Source organism: Gracilinanus agilis, chromosome 1, assembly GCF_016433145.1.
Source record: "Gracilinanus agilis isolate LMUSP501 chromosome 1, AgileGrace, whole genome shotgun sequence".
Classification (NCBI taxonomy): Eukaryota; Metazoa; Chordata; class Mammalia; order Didelphimorphia; family Didelphidae; genus Gracilinanus; species Gracilinanus agilis.
The window spans coordinates 253,511,507-253,529,757 of NC_058130.1; the positions used below are offsets into that span (position 1 = coordinate 253,511,507).

The window sequence follows — 18,251 nt, forward strand, 5'->3', positions numbered from 1 at the left end:
ACCTTGACATTGCCATCTCCATGTTTGAACTCCAAAATTCCTTTATCTGATCACAAATTTTAATTTATTTTCCTATGTTTACAATCCTTAATATTGTTCTTTGTCTCCACCAGGACCTGCAATCACCCTACCCCTCAAATGCTTAACCAGGCCAAGGCCCTTGCACTGGCTACATTCTCACTTCCAATCTCAACTTCTAACTGAACCATTTCAATTCTATCCTATACTCTCAAAGTCCTTGTCTGTTACCCTATCACTGATCACACTTTGTACAACTCTTGGGATCATTCCTGTTAACTTAACCACCTTTACTTTTATTTGCATGCTGCTAAAGGAAAATGAAATCACAAAGTCATACTGATTGGACTCATGTTATCAAATCTCAACTGTAATATGATCCTTCTGTTGTTCTCTAATCAATTCTTTCTCAAACTTACTACAATGACAATTCCAAAACATTTCAATCTTTTCATGGCATCTCCAATTTCTCAGTTGAGGACCTTTCTTCACACTTCATGAAAAAAGTTGAGATCATTTGACAAAAAGTCCTCACCAAAACAACTGTTTCTTTTCATATTGTTCCCCATTTTCTCCTCCTCCAACAGTCTCTGACTAAGTGGTAGCACCTCTCCTTGCAAAGACAAACCCATCCACAGACACCCTTAATTCTATCTCTTAATATCTTCTCTATCAGATTGCCTCCAGCATTATAAACTCTCTCTAGTCTTCATCTTTCCCAATCTAATGGCTCTTTTTCCATACATCCATATCTCAACTATCCTCAAAAAATCCTCACTTGATCCTACTATCTTTACTATCATCCTCTCAGTTCTCCTTCCCCTCTTGGCTAAACTCGACTTTTATATTCAATGCCTCCACTTCATCTCTCTTCTAAACTATCTGAAATGTGGCTTCTAGCTTCATAATTCAATTCAAACTGCTCTCTTCAAAGTTACCAATGTTTATTGCTAATTTTAATGGATTTTTCTTGATCTTTACCTATCTTGACCTCTTTACAGCACTTGACACTACCTGACTATCCTCTCCTCCTGCATACTCTCCTCTGGGTTTTTGTAATGATGCTTAAATGGCCTCTTCTTGATCCTCATTATCTTCACCTCTCTCCAACTTCTGATATTGCTTACTGACCTCTTCTCCTTAATAATCTCTTCTCTCTAGATTTTTAGGACATAACTCTCGCCTGGTTCTCCTCCTACCTATCAAACTGCTCCTCAGTCTCCTTTGCTGGATCTTCATCTAGATTATGCCCTCCAACCCTAGATGTCCCACAGAGTTCTGTCCTAGACCCTCTCTTTTCTTCTCCCTCTATACTACTCCACTTAGTGATGTCATCAGTTTCCATGGATTTAATTACCATCTCTATGCTGTTGATTCTCAAATCAAAGGATTCCTGACCTCAACCTCTCAACTAACCTCCATCTCATATCCCCAATTGCCTTTCAAATATCTCAAACTTGATATCCAGTAGACTTCTTCAACTAAAAATGTTCAACACTGACTTCTTTATCTTTCTCCCTAAACTGTTCCTATGGTCCTACCTTCTCTATTATTATAGAGGACAACATCATGCTCCCAGTCCCTCGGGTTCACAATCTAGATGTCATCCTTACCTACCTCTTCACTATTTCTCACCCACCCAATTCAATCTGTTAACCAAGGTTTGGTGATTTAACCTTTATACCATCTCTTCTCTTCTCTAACACTACAACCACTGTAATACAGGCCTGGTCTATTCTATAGTCTGCAGGCAGATCTTCTTGCCTCAAGTCTTTCCCACTCTAATCCATCCTCCATTCTACCACCAAAGTGATTTTTCTCAAGCATAGGTCTGACCAGGTCATTCCATAAAGTCATTCAACTACTCAATAAATCTCACTGGTTCCAGAATCATATAGTCTTTCACAACCTCCCTCTCCTACTTTTCAGTGTTCTCACACTTTATTCCCTGCCATACCACTTACTCTTTGATCCAATAACCTGGTCTCATAGCTGTTCTACAAAGAAGACAACCCATTTCTTGCCTCTGAGCATTTTCTCTAACTATCCTCCATGTCTGGAAGGCTCTCTTTCCTCATCTCCACCTGATTTCCCTGTTTCTCTTTAAGTTGCAAATAAAATTTCATCTTTTACAAGAACCCTTTCCTAACCCATCTCAATTTTAGTGAATTTCTTGTTTTAATTATTCCCTATTTATCTGATATAGAGCTTGTTTATACATATTTGTTTCCCCTAATAGACTGTTTATTCTTTAAGGATATTTGCCTATTTCTGTATCTCCAATGCTTAGCATAATTAGCAGCACATAGCAAATATTTAATACATTATGCTTATTGACTGACTTCTCCCTTATCTGTGTGATTGCTCCTCAGTTTCCTTCCTTAACATCCATGTACCATGCTCCCTAATTGGGCATGTACTCTAAGCCTTTGTCTTGGGTCTTCTTTCCTAAATACTGTTTCTCAGTGCTATCATCAACTCACATGGGTTCCATTATCATCACCACAAAGATGATTTCCAGATCTACAGCTCCAGCCCAATCTTTCTTCCAAGCTGCAATTCCACCAGCCTTTTGAACATCTCAAACTGGATCTCTCTGAGGCATTTCAATCTCAACAAAAAAAGTGGAATTCATTATCTTTCACCCAAAACCCTCTCCTCTTCCAAACTTCTGTATTACCACCAAGGACAGGGCTGTTAGTCCTACTCACCTATGTTGCAACCATGATGTCATTCTTGACCAGACACACTCACACCACACATGCAATCAAATATTGTTATCTCTACCTTCTTTTCTTCCCTAACATTGCACCCTAGTTTAGGCCCTCATCCCTTCCCCTAGATTTCTGTAATGTCTTATTGGTCTCCAATCTTCCAGTCTCATTCTACTCTGATCCATCATCCAAACGACTGCCAAACTTATTTTTCTAAAGTGCAAGTCTGACCTTGTCAGCCTCTCAACTCAACTGTTCCTGTCAGATCTGGCACCAAATAGAAAGTCATCTGCTTAGCACCTAAAGCTCTTCACAACTTGGTTTCCTCCCTTTCCAAATTTTTTACAGTCTGCTCCCTTCTCTACATACTCTACAGGAATACCAGTCTACTTCTTGTTTCTCACACACAACACTCTGTCCTCTGACTTGATGTCTTTGCACTGGCTATCCCCCATGCCTGAAACATTCTCCTTCACATAGATTGGAATAATCTTTCTGAATATGTCAAAGAAAGACAGAGAAGTTTTTTTTTTTTTAAAGTAGGGTCTAGAAAAATCAATTAGTGTCCACAGAAGGGAATAATAGTTATAAAGTTTGTTTTCTATGTACTTTTACTCAAAAGTTTAATTATCCATTTAAGGTCATCTAATAAAAATTCATAAAAGATTGGCTTTCTTTCTATAAATCTCATAACATATTTGTGAAATGTTAGTTTACTAATGATTTATAAATAAAGCAGAACCTCAAATGCTTAGCTTTGAAAACAAATAATAAGAATTCACTAATTTTACTTTCCTGCTGGAGACATTAATAGATATTTGGTTTCCAGTCCTGAGAAATAGATTTACCTATAATAAATAACTCTTCAAAACATGAAAACATTAGAAAATGTGTTCCTTTGGTCATCTAAAAGCAAAAAAAAAAAAACAAAAACAGGGTAAAAATCTATGGATAAAATGCTAATTCAGGTGATGCCTCTGAAAAATCACAGCATATCATTTTAGGGCTGGAAGGGATATCAAAGATCATCTAGTAAAACTCCCTCTTTGTACAGATAGGGAAAACAGAAAAGGACATAGGTCACACATAGATAAAAACAGAGCAGTAAAGAACCTAAGTTTTCTGACTCTAAGTTCCTAGGTGGAACAATGGATAAAGTACTAGGCCTTAAGTTGGGACCATCAGAGTTTCTAAAATTGAGGTGGTTCACACAGAGCATCCTTTTTTCTTCTCTTCCACATCTTTCATTCATACACCTTCTTCCACCATCTTCTTTGCCCCATTTCAAGTGATAAAGTGACCCTGCTCCTTACCATGGCTAAGCCCTCTACCTGCACAAGTGATCCCCATTACATCCTGTCTCCTTCTATTTCTCCTTGTCTATTGGCTCATTCCCTACTGCCTACAAACATGCCCGTGTCTCCCTCATCCCAAAAACAAACAAACAAAAAAAACAACCTTCATTCCATCTTTCTAAACTCACTATCATACTATATCTCTTCTGTCAGGTAGTCCATAATAGATGCCTCAAGGCTTTCTCTCCTTTCACTCTCTTCTTAATCCTTTATCATCCAATTTCCAATCATATCACTCTGCTGAAACTACTCTCTTCAAAGTTACCAATGATCTTTTAGCTACCAAATCCAAGCCTTTTCTCAATCTTCAGTCTCCTTGACCTCTCTGCGGCCTTTGGCACTGTTGATCACACTCCAATACTCTCTTTTCTTTAGGTTTTCAGGATACCACTATCTCCTGCTTCTCTTCCTTATCTGACCACTCTTCTTCTAGATCAGGGGTCAGCAACCTTTTTGGCTGTGAGAGCCATAAACGCCACATTTTTTAAAATGTAATTTCGTGAATCTGGCCTCAGTCACTTCCCAGCTGTGTGACCCTGGGCAAGTCACTTGACCCCCATTGCCTACCCTTACCACTCTTCTGCCTTAGAGCCAACACACAGTATTGACTCCAAGATGGAAGGTAAGGGTTTAAAAAAAAAAAAAGTAATTTCATGAGAGCCATACAGTGCTCACAGTGCACGCTCCTGTAACAGCACCTGAAAAAAATTGACTTTATGGCTCCTGCAGAAAGAGTCATATCTGGCCCTCAAAAGAGTCAGATATGGCTCAAGAGCCATACGTTGGCCACCCCTGTTCTAGATCCTCATCCAGATCATGACTTTAACCAAAGGGATTCCAATCCTAGGCCACTTTCTCTTTTCCCTCAATAGTATTTCATTTGCTGACCTCAGTAGCTCTCACAGACTTAACAAACCATCTCTATTCTGAAGATTCTCAAATCAGCTTGTGCTCCAGATCTCAAACTGGATGCCCAGTAGACATCTTCAATTAGCCATGTCCAAAAAAGAACTCAATCTTTCTCCACATAACCCGCCCCATCTCCCACCTTCCCTACTACTGTAAAGAATTTCTGAATATCCTCCCAGTTACTCAAGCTTGCAACCTAGTTGTCCTAGATTTCTCACTGTATCTCATCCCCTTAACCAATCTGCTGCCAAGGGCTGTCAATTTCACCTTTGCCACACCTCTCCCACACACCCCCTTCCCTACTTTGACACTGCTACCATTCTAATGCAGACCTTCATCGTCTCATGGCTAGATTATTACAATACCCTGCTAGTAGGTCTACCTGCCTTAAGTCTCTCCCCACTCCACTTAAGTACAGGTCCTACTAAGTCACTTATCTACTCAGGAAATTCCATTGGTTCCCTATCACTTCCAGGATCAAATACAAAATCCTTCATAACTTAGCCCCCACCTACTCTTCAGTCTTCTTACACTTTACTCCCTGCCATACCACTTACTCTTTGATCCAATAACCTGGTCTCCTAGCTGTTCTACAAACAAGACAATCCATCTCTTGCCTCTTGGCATTTTCTCCAGCTATCCTCCATGCCTGGAATGCTCTCTCTCTCTCATCTCCACCTACTGACCTCCTCAGATCTCTTCACATTCCAACTAAAATTCCATCTTTTACAGGAAGACTTCCCCTAACTCATCTTAATTTTAGTACATTCCTTTCATTAATTTTTATATTTATTTGTATGTTGTCTGCATTAGATGGTAAGCTCCTTGAGGTCAGGAACTGTCTTTTTTCTCTTTCAATGCTTAGCAAAGTGTCTGACATGTAGTAAGTACTTAATTAATATTAACTGGTTGACTTCACATCTGGTCTTAAATATTTCATAGTTGTTGGACCCTGAGCAAGTCATTTAACCTCTGTTTGCCTCAATTTTCTCAGCTATAAGAGAGGGATAATAATAGCAACTACCTCCCATTGTTATTTTAAGGATCATTACATATTAGTTGTAAAGTACCTATGACAGTGAGTGGCACTGCACTGCACTAATCTACTATTCAGCTACAGTACCAGTTTTCCATTTCTACCACTTAAATCAACATAACCAAAATCTAAACAATGTTACATAAAGAGATATTTTACTTAACTCTAGATTCTTTACTTAAATGTCAGGAATCTTTTCTATTCTGATAATAGATTTTCAGTAATTTGATCATGAATCAGAAGCCAAGGTTCACAAAAATCACTCTACATGTATCTTTATTTTTATTTGAAAGAAACAAACCAACTTGGACTTTTCTCACTGTAAAGGTTAAAATGTACTAGTAATACTTTTATAATAGGGCCTTCATTTCCCTGCACTATTACAACTTGACTATCTGAATTGTAATTTTCATAATTTTTATCAGTTCATATTGAAATGCTAGACTCTATGGAATTTTTACACTTTAAAATGCTACAAATATAAAAGTAAACTCTTCATTATTCTTTAATAGGAAATTTAATCTTTTTAAAAATCAGAAAAAATCAAAAACCTAAATTACAAACTTAAAATTTTGAATTCCTCTTGGAATACTCCTAAAGGGGAAAGGATTAAGAACATAGCCATAGGCACACCCATGTATTTATGCCAAAAGTAAACTACAGACACATAATAAGATCTGCTAAACCTCCTATCTGAGACTGTTACTGAAACACTGGAAAATAAATTTAGCATTTGGGCCCCTGTGGCCTTTGATTAAGAGGATTTTGTTCCTTCCATACTTGAAAGCAGTGCTCACTAGAATTTGCAATCTGTTTAGTTTATGTATGCCTGCTCTGAGATTTGCCTGAGGCTTTTTTTTTTTTTTAGTTTGAATTACAACTCTAATTATATTCAAATGTATTTAATTTGCTTTAAGAAAAACTTTCATGGAAGTATATAAAATGTTTATCATTTGCTCCAGACTTTTCTAGATAAATGTGAAGAATTCCCAATACTTTTGTAGGTAACCAGAATGGTCCTTTTGTAGAGGGAAATGGAAGGTATAAAACAACCCTTTCTTTCATTTGCTATTTGTCAAGTTATAAAATTATGTCAATTTAAACACTTAGAATGGCCTTGTAATATTTCATTTCCTTGAAGACAAACAGTACAAGCAAGGGTCTGTGATGGAATAGTAATTCTTAATTGGGATGGAAAATCTATAGCGTCCTCCAGGATATAAACATTATCACAGAGTTCTAAGTAACTAGTCTTGGTAGTACAAGTGTTTTTTGAGCAAAGAGGCCCCCCCCCCCAGGCCCAAAGAAACTAATAAAGAATACTACTTAACAGCAAATGCTCCAGGCACAATTAAAATATGGAGCAAGTTCTCAAGCTCTACAAAGCAACAAATGCTTAGGACAACATAAAAGAAAAGACTCTCCAATTTAAGAGTATTATTCATTACCTGCAATTTGAACTATAATAAAAACTATATGACCTAAAGCTTACATAGATTTTCATTAATAATTTCCAAGGTCACTTTCAGTTGTAAAATATTATTCTATTTTGTGCTCTCTGCTTGTTTCCAATTACAAGTGCAAGAAGGAAGCTACCCTCTCAAAGCTACTGTTCTTTTTTCCAAGGAAACAAATTTACCCAACTGTCTAAATGAACCTTTTAGTCCAAGCAAATCTAAAAAGGAGGCAAAAGACCTTACAGTTAAACTGCTGAAAATTTTGTTTAAAAAGGTAACTGTAGAGAAGTCCTTCTTTCCACCCTAAAATTTCTGATATAAACTGAACTAGTCAATATGACAGCAAATCCCCAAACACAATAATGTCTCCCACATAAAAATGAGAACTGGCAGGGTGGAAAAACCAAAAAGTATTCGAGGTGAACACAAAAAGATGATGAAAAGACAAGGTCTTGAGAGTCAACAATTGGGGCTAAGTTAATTCAATAACCCGACTGACCAAGAAAAGAATGGATCTTCCAAAGGTATCCTCTTTTTGAAATGTATGTCGTTTACTATGCAATCCTCATAATTTCCATTTCCTACTCTAAATCCTTTCATGCCTTCCCCCAAATCCCTCCCAAAAAAAACTCATATTATTTAATGTGTCATTATTTTCCCTAATTCTCTTCCATTCCCCAACTAGCAAATATAAGAGCAATAACAAAATGTTTCCAAAATAGCTTTCTAGGGGAAAGATAAAGCAGTTCCTGGGGATAGAGAGGCAATGACAAATAAGATTCAAGATCTCTACAAGTTTATTTTTTTTTAAATTCCAGTGGTGGAGATAGGTCTGTCTCCTGGAAATTTTCTGTCACCGTTTCTACAGCATGAGATGGTTAATTGCACCTGACACTAGCATCTTTCAACCTTAAGTCGGTTTCAACTCTAAGGATGCAACTGGTGTCTGGGAAAACTCACAGCCTGGCGTGGGATCCCAGTGCAAAGGGCAGAGGCTCTTAAGTTCTGGAAGTGGCCATTGTCCCTAAAACCGTTCCGACCGCCATCCCGAACCAGCTCCGGGCTGGGGTCACCGCAGGAGTCCCCACCTCCCGCAACCCCGCCCCAGGGAGGCCTAGGGAAAGCCCCGCGCCGGGCTCGGGATCAAGACCGCCCCCACCCCAACAACATCCCGGAGGCGGGGACAGGGTGGGGGAGTTGCCGGAGCCCACGCCCACGCCCCGCCCCACTCCCCGGGGCTCTCGGAGGGAAACCGTCCCCGCGAGGCTGCGTGGAGGCCGCCGCCGCCAACGCTGTGGGTCAGACACGGGCCGGGCCGTGGGGGAGGGGACGGCCGAGAGGCCGAGCGGTGACTGACGGACAACAGGGGACAGCGGAGGGGCGGGAGGGCGAGGAGGGAGCACGTGCACATCCCCGAGCCAGGACCCTTCGGAGGCGGACCGGGTCCGTCACATACTCACTGCCGCAGCTGCGACCAGGAAGCACCAACCAGGAACCGAAACGCTTAGAGGAACGGGGAGGGCGGGGACAAACTCGCAGGGGAGGAGCCTCGCGCACGTATTACGGCTCAGGAAACGTACTTCCGGGAAAAATCTTTCTGCGCACGCGTAGTTTTGTATGTTTCCCTTTCTGTCCTCTCTTCCACCCAGGTCTCTCAGGTGGGAGAGCCACCCCTCACATCCAACCTCTCCAGTCTCTTTGGACTCTTTTTCCTTTTCATTCTTTACCCTCTAGAGTTTCTTCGCCCCAGGGCCTAGGGGTTTCCGGAAACGCTGTTAGTGAGACAGTCTCAGGGCTCCCTGAGCTGGAAGAGTAAGCAGCCGTCATTGTTGCGTGTGGCAACAGGGACTTGAGCTCTTGGGGCTGAGTTTGAAGTTGGGAGCAGCGAGAGGATGGGAGAAGGGCCGAGGCCTCCACCACTGACTACAATTCCCATAATGCCCCGAGGACGAGCCCTGAGTGGCCAACCTCTCCCCGCTCCCTCTGGAAGGCTCCCTAGCTTCGCGTGGTCATAGACCTTGGCTACAAAGAAGAAAAGAGGAGGTGAAATCAGAAACATCAGCTTTCCTCGTTATTCTGCATTTTTTCAATGGGCCATTATTAGGAATTCCCTCACAGTCAGACTTTGGAGGGGCTTTCTTTGGCTTTTAAGATCTCTTCTTAGCAAGGGGGCCTTTGGCTATTTGGACCCTTCTTCTACTTAAGTAGTGGAAGTATCCTACATATATTTATTAATATTGAACCTTAAAAGTTTAATAAGTTTAAAAATGTAAGTCTTAAATAATAATTAAATTGTTTACTTGCCCAGGACCTGAAGTGATTTCAGACTATTTCAATCAATCAATCAATATTTATTAAGCACCTATTATATACCAGGCACTTTGCTAAGCACCAGGGTTACAAAAAAAAAAAAAAAAAAAAAAACACACATAAAAATCAGTCCCTGTGCTCAAAGACCTTAAAATTTAACAGAGGGGGGGGGGGGAATATATATATATATATAAACATATACAAAGCAAGAGATATATAGAATAAACAGAACAATTCAAAGAAGCACATGAGAATTAAATGGGGTTGGGAAGGCTTCTGCTAGAAGAAAATTTAATTGGGGTTTAAAGGAAGCTAGGGAGATCAGTAGGCAGGACAGAAAAAAAATTACCAAGAACATTTAAGTCTTTTATTCAATCAATCAGAAACATAAAAGATAACCTTATTCAATTCAACAACCACTTATTAAGTACCTACTGTCTTCCTAGCATTGTGCTAAGAACAGGTACTACAAAACAAAAAAGCAAGCATAAGAGTATAGGACTTCATTGGTGAACCTATGCCACCTGGGGCCAGAGGGGGGCTGCTCTCTACCCCTCTCCATTGAGCCTGAGGACATTTTTCATATCACATGCCCCTTTGCCCAGCAACCCAATGAGAGCACTTCCTCCCTGTCTGGGGTAGGGGGTGGCTCACATACTCATGAGAGTAGTGCTTTGGGCACTTTGGGCACTGGGTCTCTAAAAGGTGGCCATTGCTGGTATAAGATATGCTAGGCATTAAAATAGGAATTAAGTATCCCAAAATAAAAACCAAATGGTACTTGCTCTGGAAATCAAGTTTTTTGGTGTTTGTTTGTTTTTTCATGACCGAGAGATGACTGAAGAAATTATGATTTATTATGGAATTGCAAATTATGGAATAATATGAATTCAAACATGGAAGATTTGTATGACCTCATAGCCATAAAAAGAACCAAAGGAATAATAAACATAAGAGCATAGGCTACAAAGGCAAAACTCAGGTCAAATACAATGGACAATTTCAAAATTATTAAGACAGACAAAATGAAATTAATAGGGGGCAGCTGGGTAGTGTATAAAAATACCATCTCACCCAGAGTGTAGTGCTGAAAACACACATACAAAATATTGAGGTATGTAAAATAGATACATGTATATAGAAAATTTGAAATAAATAAATAAATACAAAGTAACTTCTTGGGGTAGGCACTTAAGATAGAATCAGAATAAGGAAAGACTTCCTATAGGAGGTGGTAGATGCTGAACTCTGAAGGAAGTATTTAAAGTTATGTTGACTCAGTGACACATTATTCCCAGATCTGCTAGTCTATTAGTATTGAGTTGGGGTGGGGGTGGTGACTTTTGGGTTATATGCTCATTATCACTATCCCACCTGTGCAAAGTGTCAGGTACTTGAGGAGAAACTGAATTGCTAGGATTCAATGGCTTTTGCTAATATAAACCAATCAAAATTATCTTTGCCTCATTACCTAAGTAGTATTTTTTTTCCTCAATTACATGAAAAAAATTTTTAACCTTATTTTTTTAAGTTTGAGTCAAATTCTCAATCTTCCTCCCTCCTTCCTCTTCCTACTTCCTGAGACAGCAGGCAATATGATATAGATATTACATGTGTAATAGCATATAACATTTCCTGTATTAGTCATTTTGTTAAAGAGAAGTCAAACAAACAAAATAAAAGTGAAAAACTAAAGTGAACTATAGTATGTCTGTCTGCATTCAGATGCCATCAGTTCTTTCTTTGAAGGCAGATGGCATTTTTAATCATAAGTCCTTGAAGATTTTCTTGGATCACTGCATTGCCAAGAATAACTAAGTCTTTCATAAATGTTCTGTCAAGATAAATCCAGGATTTATATGAACAAAATTACAAAGTACTTTTCACAAAAATAAAGTGAAATCTAAACAATTGTTTAACTGATCATGGGTAGGTCAAGACAATATAATAAAAATGACAATTCCACCCAAATTAATTTACTAATTCATTGCCATATCAACCAAATTACCAAAAAAATATTTTATAGATATAGGAATGATCATAGTACTCTAACATTTGATAAATCCAAAGATCCAAGCTGTTGAGATAAAAAGTCACTATCTGACAAACTGCTGGGAAACCTGAAAGCAAAATGGCAGAAACCATGTATAGAACATCTCATACTATATACCAAGATAAGGTCAAAATGGGTACTTGATTTAGACATAAAGGATGATACCATTGGGGAACATGGATTAGTTTACCTATCAGGTCTATAGATAACAAGAAGAATTTAGGACCAAACAAGAGACAGAGAGTTTCACAAGATATAAAATGAATAATTTTTACTATATTAGATTAAAAAGGTTCTGTACAGATAGAAACAATGCAACCAAGATTAGAAGGAAAACAAAAACTAAGGAAAAAATTTTAAAGCAAGTGTCCCTGATAAAGGTCTCTTTTCTCAAATATATAGAGAATTGAGTCAAATTTATAAGAATGCAAGTCATTCTCCAATTGATAAATATTAAAAAAAATATGAACACATCAGGGCTGTTATAGTCATATGAAAAAATGTTCTAAATTACCAATTAGAGAAAAGCAAATTACCAACCCAAGCCTATCAGAGTGGCTAATATGATAGAAAAGGAAAATAATAAATGTTGGAAGAGAGGTGTCAAAATAAGGACATTAATGCACTATTGGTGGACTTGTGAATTGACCTAAAACATTCTGAAGAGCAATTTGGAACTATGCCCAGAGGGCTATAAAACTGTGTTTACCCTTTGACCCAGCAATATCACTACCATATCCCAAAGTGAAAAAAAAAATTCAAGCCTTTTTCTTGGCATACCTTTTAAGCTGCCCAGCAGTAGGATCCCCTGCTCTGTCCTATTGATAGATTTGATCCTCTTTCTTCTTGAAGTTCATTGTTTTCTATCTTGTTCTGTCTAAGCCTCCATCTTCCCAGAATTTCTTGTCTAGAAGCTGCTATTTTTGAAAAAACAGATAAAATAGACAAAGTACTGGTAAATCTAATAAAAAAAAGGAAAGAAGAAAACCAAATTAACATTATTAAAAATGAAAAGGAGACCTCACCTCTAATGAAGAGGAAATTAAGGCAATCATTAAAAACTATTTTGCCCAATTATATGGCAATAAATATAGCAATCTAGGTGATATGGATAAATATTTACAAAAATATAAATTGCCTAGATTAACAGTAGAAGAAATAGAATACTTAAATAATCCAATATTGGAAAAAGAAATTAAGCGAGCCATCAAAGAACTCCCTTACAAAAAAAGAGCCAGGGCCTGATGGATTCAACAAGTGAATTCTATCAAATATTCAAAGAACAACTAATCCCAATACTATACAAATTATTTGACATAATAAGCAAAGAAGGAGTCCTACCAAATTCCTTTTATGATATGGTACTGATTCCAAAGCCAGACAGACCAAAAACAGAAAAAGAAAACTACAGACCAATCTTCCTAATGAGCATAGATGCAAAAATCTTAAATAGAATACTATCAAAAAGACTCCAGCAAGTGATCAAGAGGGTTATCCATCATGATTAGGTAGGATTTAGACCAGGAATGCAAGGATGGTTCAACATCAGGAAAACCATTTACATGATTGACCATATCAACAAGCTAACAAACAAAAATCACATGATTATCTCAATGGATGCTGAAAAAGCCTTTGACAAAATACAACACCCATTCCTATTGAAAACACTAGAAAGTATAGGAATAGAAGGACCTTTCCTAAAAATAATAAACAGTATATACCTAAAACCATCAACAAGCATCATATGCAATGGGGAGAAATTAGATGCCTTCCCAATAAGATCAGGAGTGAAACAAGGATGTCCATTATCAACTCTATTATTAAACATTGTACTAGAAACACTACCAGTAGCAATTAGAGAAGAAAAAGAAATTGAAAGTATTAAAACAGGCAATGAGGAGACTAAGCTATCACTCTTTGCAGATGATATGATGGTCTAGAGAATCAACTAAAAAGCTAGTAGAAATAATCAACAACTTTAGCAAATAAATAAATGCACATAAATCCAGCATTTCTATATATTTCCAACACATCTCAGCAGCAAGAGTTAGAAAAAGAAACATTATTTAAAATCATCCTAGACAATATAAAATATTTAGGAATCTATCTACCAAAACAAACACGGGATTATACAAACACAACTACAAAACACTTTCCAAACAATTAAAACTAGATCTAAACAATTGGAAAAATATTAATTGCTTATGGGTAGGATGAGCTAACATAATAAAAATGACCATCCTACCCAAATTAATTTACTTATTCAGTGCCATACCTATCAAACTGCCAAGAAACTTTTTTACTGAATTATAAAAACTATAACAAAGTTCATTTGGAAGAACAAAAGATCAAGAATATTAACAGAATTTTTTTAAAAACACCATGAAGGAAATAGGCCTAGCAGTACCAGACATTAAACTATACTATAAAGCAGTGGTCATAAAAACAATATGGTACTGGCTAAGAGACAGAAAAGAAGATCAGTGGAATAGACTTGGGGTAAATGACATCAGCAAGACAATGTATGATAAACCCAAAGAGCCCAACTTTTGGGACAAAAATCCACTATTTGACAAAAACTCCTGGGAAAATTGGAAAACAATATGGGAGAGATTAGGTTTAGAGCAACATCTCACACCCTACACCAAGATAAATTCAGAATGGGTGAATGACTTGAACATAAAGAAAGAAACTATAAGTAAATTAGGTGAACACAGAATAGTATACTTGTCAGATCTCTGGGAAAGGAAAGATTTTAAAACCAAGCAAGAATTAGAAAAAATTGCAAAATGTCAAATAAAAAATTTCAATTACATTAAATGAAAAAGGGTTTGTACAAAAAAAAGTAGCTATACTTATCACAATTATTAACAGTTACTTTCATTTACAGAGTTGTAGCCATTGTATTAATTGTTCACTTCACTAATGTTGATTTTTCAAAGAGTTTTTTCTTTTGAATGCATATTTTTTCCAGTGACTTGGGTTTCATTCACATAAATTTCTACATGATGTTAAAATAGTAAACAATACTAAGCAAAAATAATTATAGAAAACTAATAAGCTGCAACATCAGTTCAGACTTTCAAGTCTGAGGTAGCAATCAAGGTGATTCTTAGGAATTCTCAATGACACTGGTACCCATCTGGATTTGTTGAAAAGTTTAACATCCTTTTTTATTATTCATGATTTACAGTTCTCAAAATTACATGGTGATGGAAAGATCACACGATTTTCAACTAAGCTATAAATCATTCTTCAAATTGCTGGCATACCTATAATGTCATCTAATTTTCCTGGAAGCTGACCTTCATGAAAAGATGAAATAAAAAATTAAGAGAAACAATTGTTTTCCAAATTATGATATTCCTAAAATAAACTGTCATTGATAAAGAACTATCATTCTAAGAATCATTTTATTGTTTATTAGATGTAATTTATTTATATTATTAAGTGAATATTCTCCTATAGTTAAAACTTAATGTTTTTCAATAGTTCAACATAAGCATTACTAACTAGAGGAATCATTATAATTGCAATTTTTAAAGCAGTAGAGAAATGGACAATTGACTAATCTCAAAAATAGTTCTTTTTATATGAGAGGCTTTTTTTAGCAGTACAGTGAGACTTGTTTATAGAGGCTCATTCATTAAATCTACTTATGTCTTACTATTTTTCAGCTTATAAAAGAAAGTAATAAGCCACACATTAAGTTAAAAAACTGGTATGATGAGAAGAAGCATTTCATGAAAAAAAGGATTCAGAGCTAAGGGAATTAAAGACCTACTGAAATGCTAAGGAATGTGTGTTGTTCAATATATGTTATAATGGCAACACTAAAAGAGGGGAGATGATTTCTGGACCATTTGAAATGAAAATTTAATTCCCAAGAATAATCCTAGGTTTCTTGAAACAAGAGATATGTTTTCCTACTCACTGATGGTACTCACTGTTGGTATGAAACATATTTCTGAAATTAAATGTTGCTGCTCTCTTCCTGGTAGAACCTGGAAGTGTCAGTATCTTGTCCTGTCCAGAGAATAGCTAGCAGTTCTCCCCTTATAAGCACTCAGACTCACAAGGCTTAAAATATAAAATTTTTAAATTTACAAATCGAGGTACAGAAGGACTCATATCAAGCCTAGGTAATAAAGAGATTCTATTTCATGAGGAGATTTACACTGCACAAAGTTGTCTGGTCTTTCTGATTTATTGTGGGATCCCATGAGGAAGGATAAGATTTACTTTCCCATGTCAATATTTATTCATTTAATCTTTTTTATAGCAGAGTTGGGGATTGTTTTTACATGTATGGATTTGATCCTTTAAGGAGAAGGGTCAGTCTCTTTTGGCTCATTATTCCTAGTTCTACTTCTACCTTTAACCAGTAGTCCTGAGAAGAGTTATTTAAATGTTAGGTTTGACTCACGTCTAGGATTTCCCCCCAAAAAGAGTGAGAACAAATCAAAAGGACGGCTATTTATTCACACATACATATAAGAATTGCTAAACTCAAAAGATTTGTAAGCACACATTATATAAGAAAAACTTATATAAGCAGTACCAGTAACTAACAATTAGTATTCAATGTTCCAAATGGTTATAATGTAAACATCAGAACATAAAGCACTTTGTTAGACTGCTTAAATGGCATTTCACCTCAGCTTTATACTGTCCAAAAAATTCTGGGGTTGTAGTATAATTGCAAAGACATGAAAGTTACCTGGCTAGTGTATTTCCCCCCAAAACTCGGCTCAGAAATGATGAAAAAAAGTACAGATGAAAGAGAAATTAAACAAACATAAGGGGGGGGAAACCCACTTAACCTCTTCATCCCTTCAAAGACTATACTAGCAGTTGAAGCCCAAGGCCAGTGCAACTTCCCCAGTTGGGGAATGCATCAAGGCTGAGGCCCAAAGTTGAAGACTTTCTAGTTAAGAGTGTTTCTGGAAGACTGTTGGAGCAATGCATTTTCTAACATATAGGGAACTGTAGGGGAAGAAGAGGAGCATGTCAAAGGGTCTGGCCTATCTATATACCCCTAGCTAAGACTGCTATAAAGAGGTAATGATTGGCCTGGGAACAGATTCACAGTCCAGGACTACAGTAGGGAAAGTGGGACTGGTTACTTCATCCAAGACTGGGGCATTTGGATTGGAACTAGAAGCAGAGGGGCCCTGGGGAGAAAATTAATCCCAGTAAATGGCATTTCTTTCCAGTGAAATAGATCCTGAAACTAGCTTCTCCTTTCAAGACTGTAGGAGGGGACAATCTGGTCCTGGTGTACAAAGTCCCAGTTCAGGAACTAAAGCTAAAGACATGAGTAGACAAAAGAAAATTGCTAATAAAATGAAGAAATTCTATGGGTAAGAAAATGCTAAGATAAAATCCTAGAAGAATAAAATAAATCTGAAATATTTACAAATAGATTCTAGGGGGTAAACATTGGCCATTAGGATGTCAAGTATAGATGGGGAAAATGAAGGAAGAATTGAAACAATTAAAATGTGAAATTAGAGCACTTATAAAAAAAATAAACAGGGGCAGCTGGGTAGCTCAGTGGATTGAGAGCCAGGCCTAGAGATAGGAGGTCCTAGGTTCAAATCCGGCCTTAGATACTTCCCAGCTGTGTGACCCTGGGCAAGTCACTTGACCCCCATTGCCTACCCTTACCAATCTTCCACCTATAAGTCAATACACAGAAGTTAAGGGTTTAAAATTAAAAAAAAAATAATAAACAGCTTAGAATAGATGATAGAAACCTTTTCCCAAGTGGCAGACACCCTGAAAAAAAAAAGCAAACAGAACTTAAAAATTGTGATATAAGCTATATTAGAATATAGTTAAATAACAGAAAAAAAACAAAGAGAACATATGAGTTATTTACTATAAAACTGAACTGGAAAACTGGATGAGAAGAATAATTTATGAATCACTGGAGGGGGCAGCTAGGTAGCTCAGTGGATTGAGAGCCAGGCCTAGGGATGGGAGGTCCTAGGTTCAAATATGGCCTCAGACACTTCCTAGCTGTGTGACCCTGGGCAAGTCACTTGACCCCCATTGCCTACCCTTACCACTCTTCTGCCTTGGAGCCAATACTGTGTATTGGCTCCAAGACGGAAGGTAAGGGTTTAAAAAAAAAAAAAGAATCATTTGATTCTCTAAAAACTACAACCAAACCAAAAAATCTAGATACAATATTCAAGAAATTATAAAAAAAAATTGTACAAACCAGAGAGGGAAATGAAAATAGAACTCATATGTTACTACCTAGGAGAATCCTCAAATGTAATGCACCTAGAAATGTGATAGTCAAAATCCAAATCTTCAGAGACAAAGAAAATGCCCTGTAATCAGTCTGGAAAATAGAGGACATGTGCCAAGGAATCAGAATCAGAATCA

The 18,251-nt window shown here is 37.2% G+C and overlaps 1 protein-coding gene across 1 annotated transcript in view; it reads right to left on the reverse strand.

The window, feature by feature from the left end:
* Positions 1–8,513, reverse strand: part of ZCCHC7 (zinc finger CCHC-type containing 7) — a 309,742-nt gene extending 301,229 nt beyond the window's left edge. The window contains exon 1 of the mRNA XM_044660977.1: positions 8,450–8,513. The gene's annotated coding sequence lies outside the window, so the exon portion shown is untranslated. The remainder of the gene's footprint in view (positions 1–8,449) is intronic.
* Positions 8,514–18,251: the final 9,738 nt, after the last annotated feature.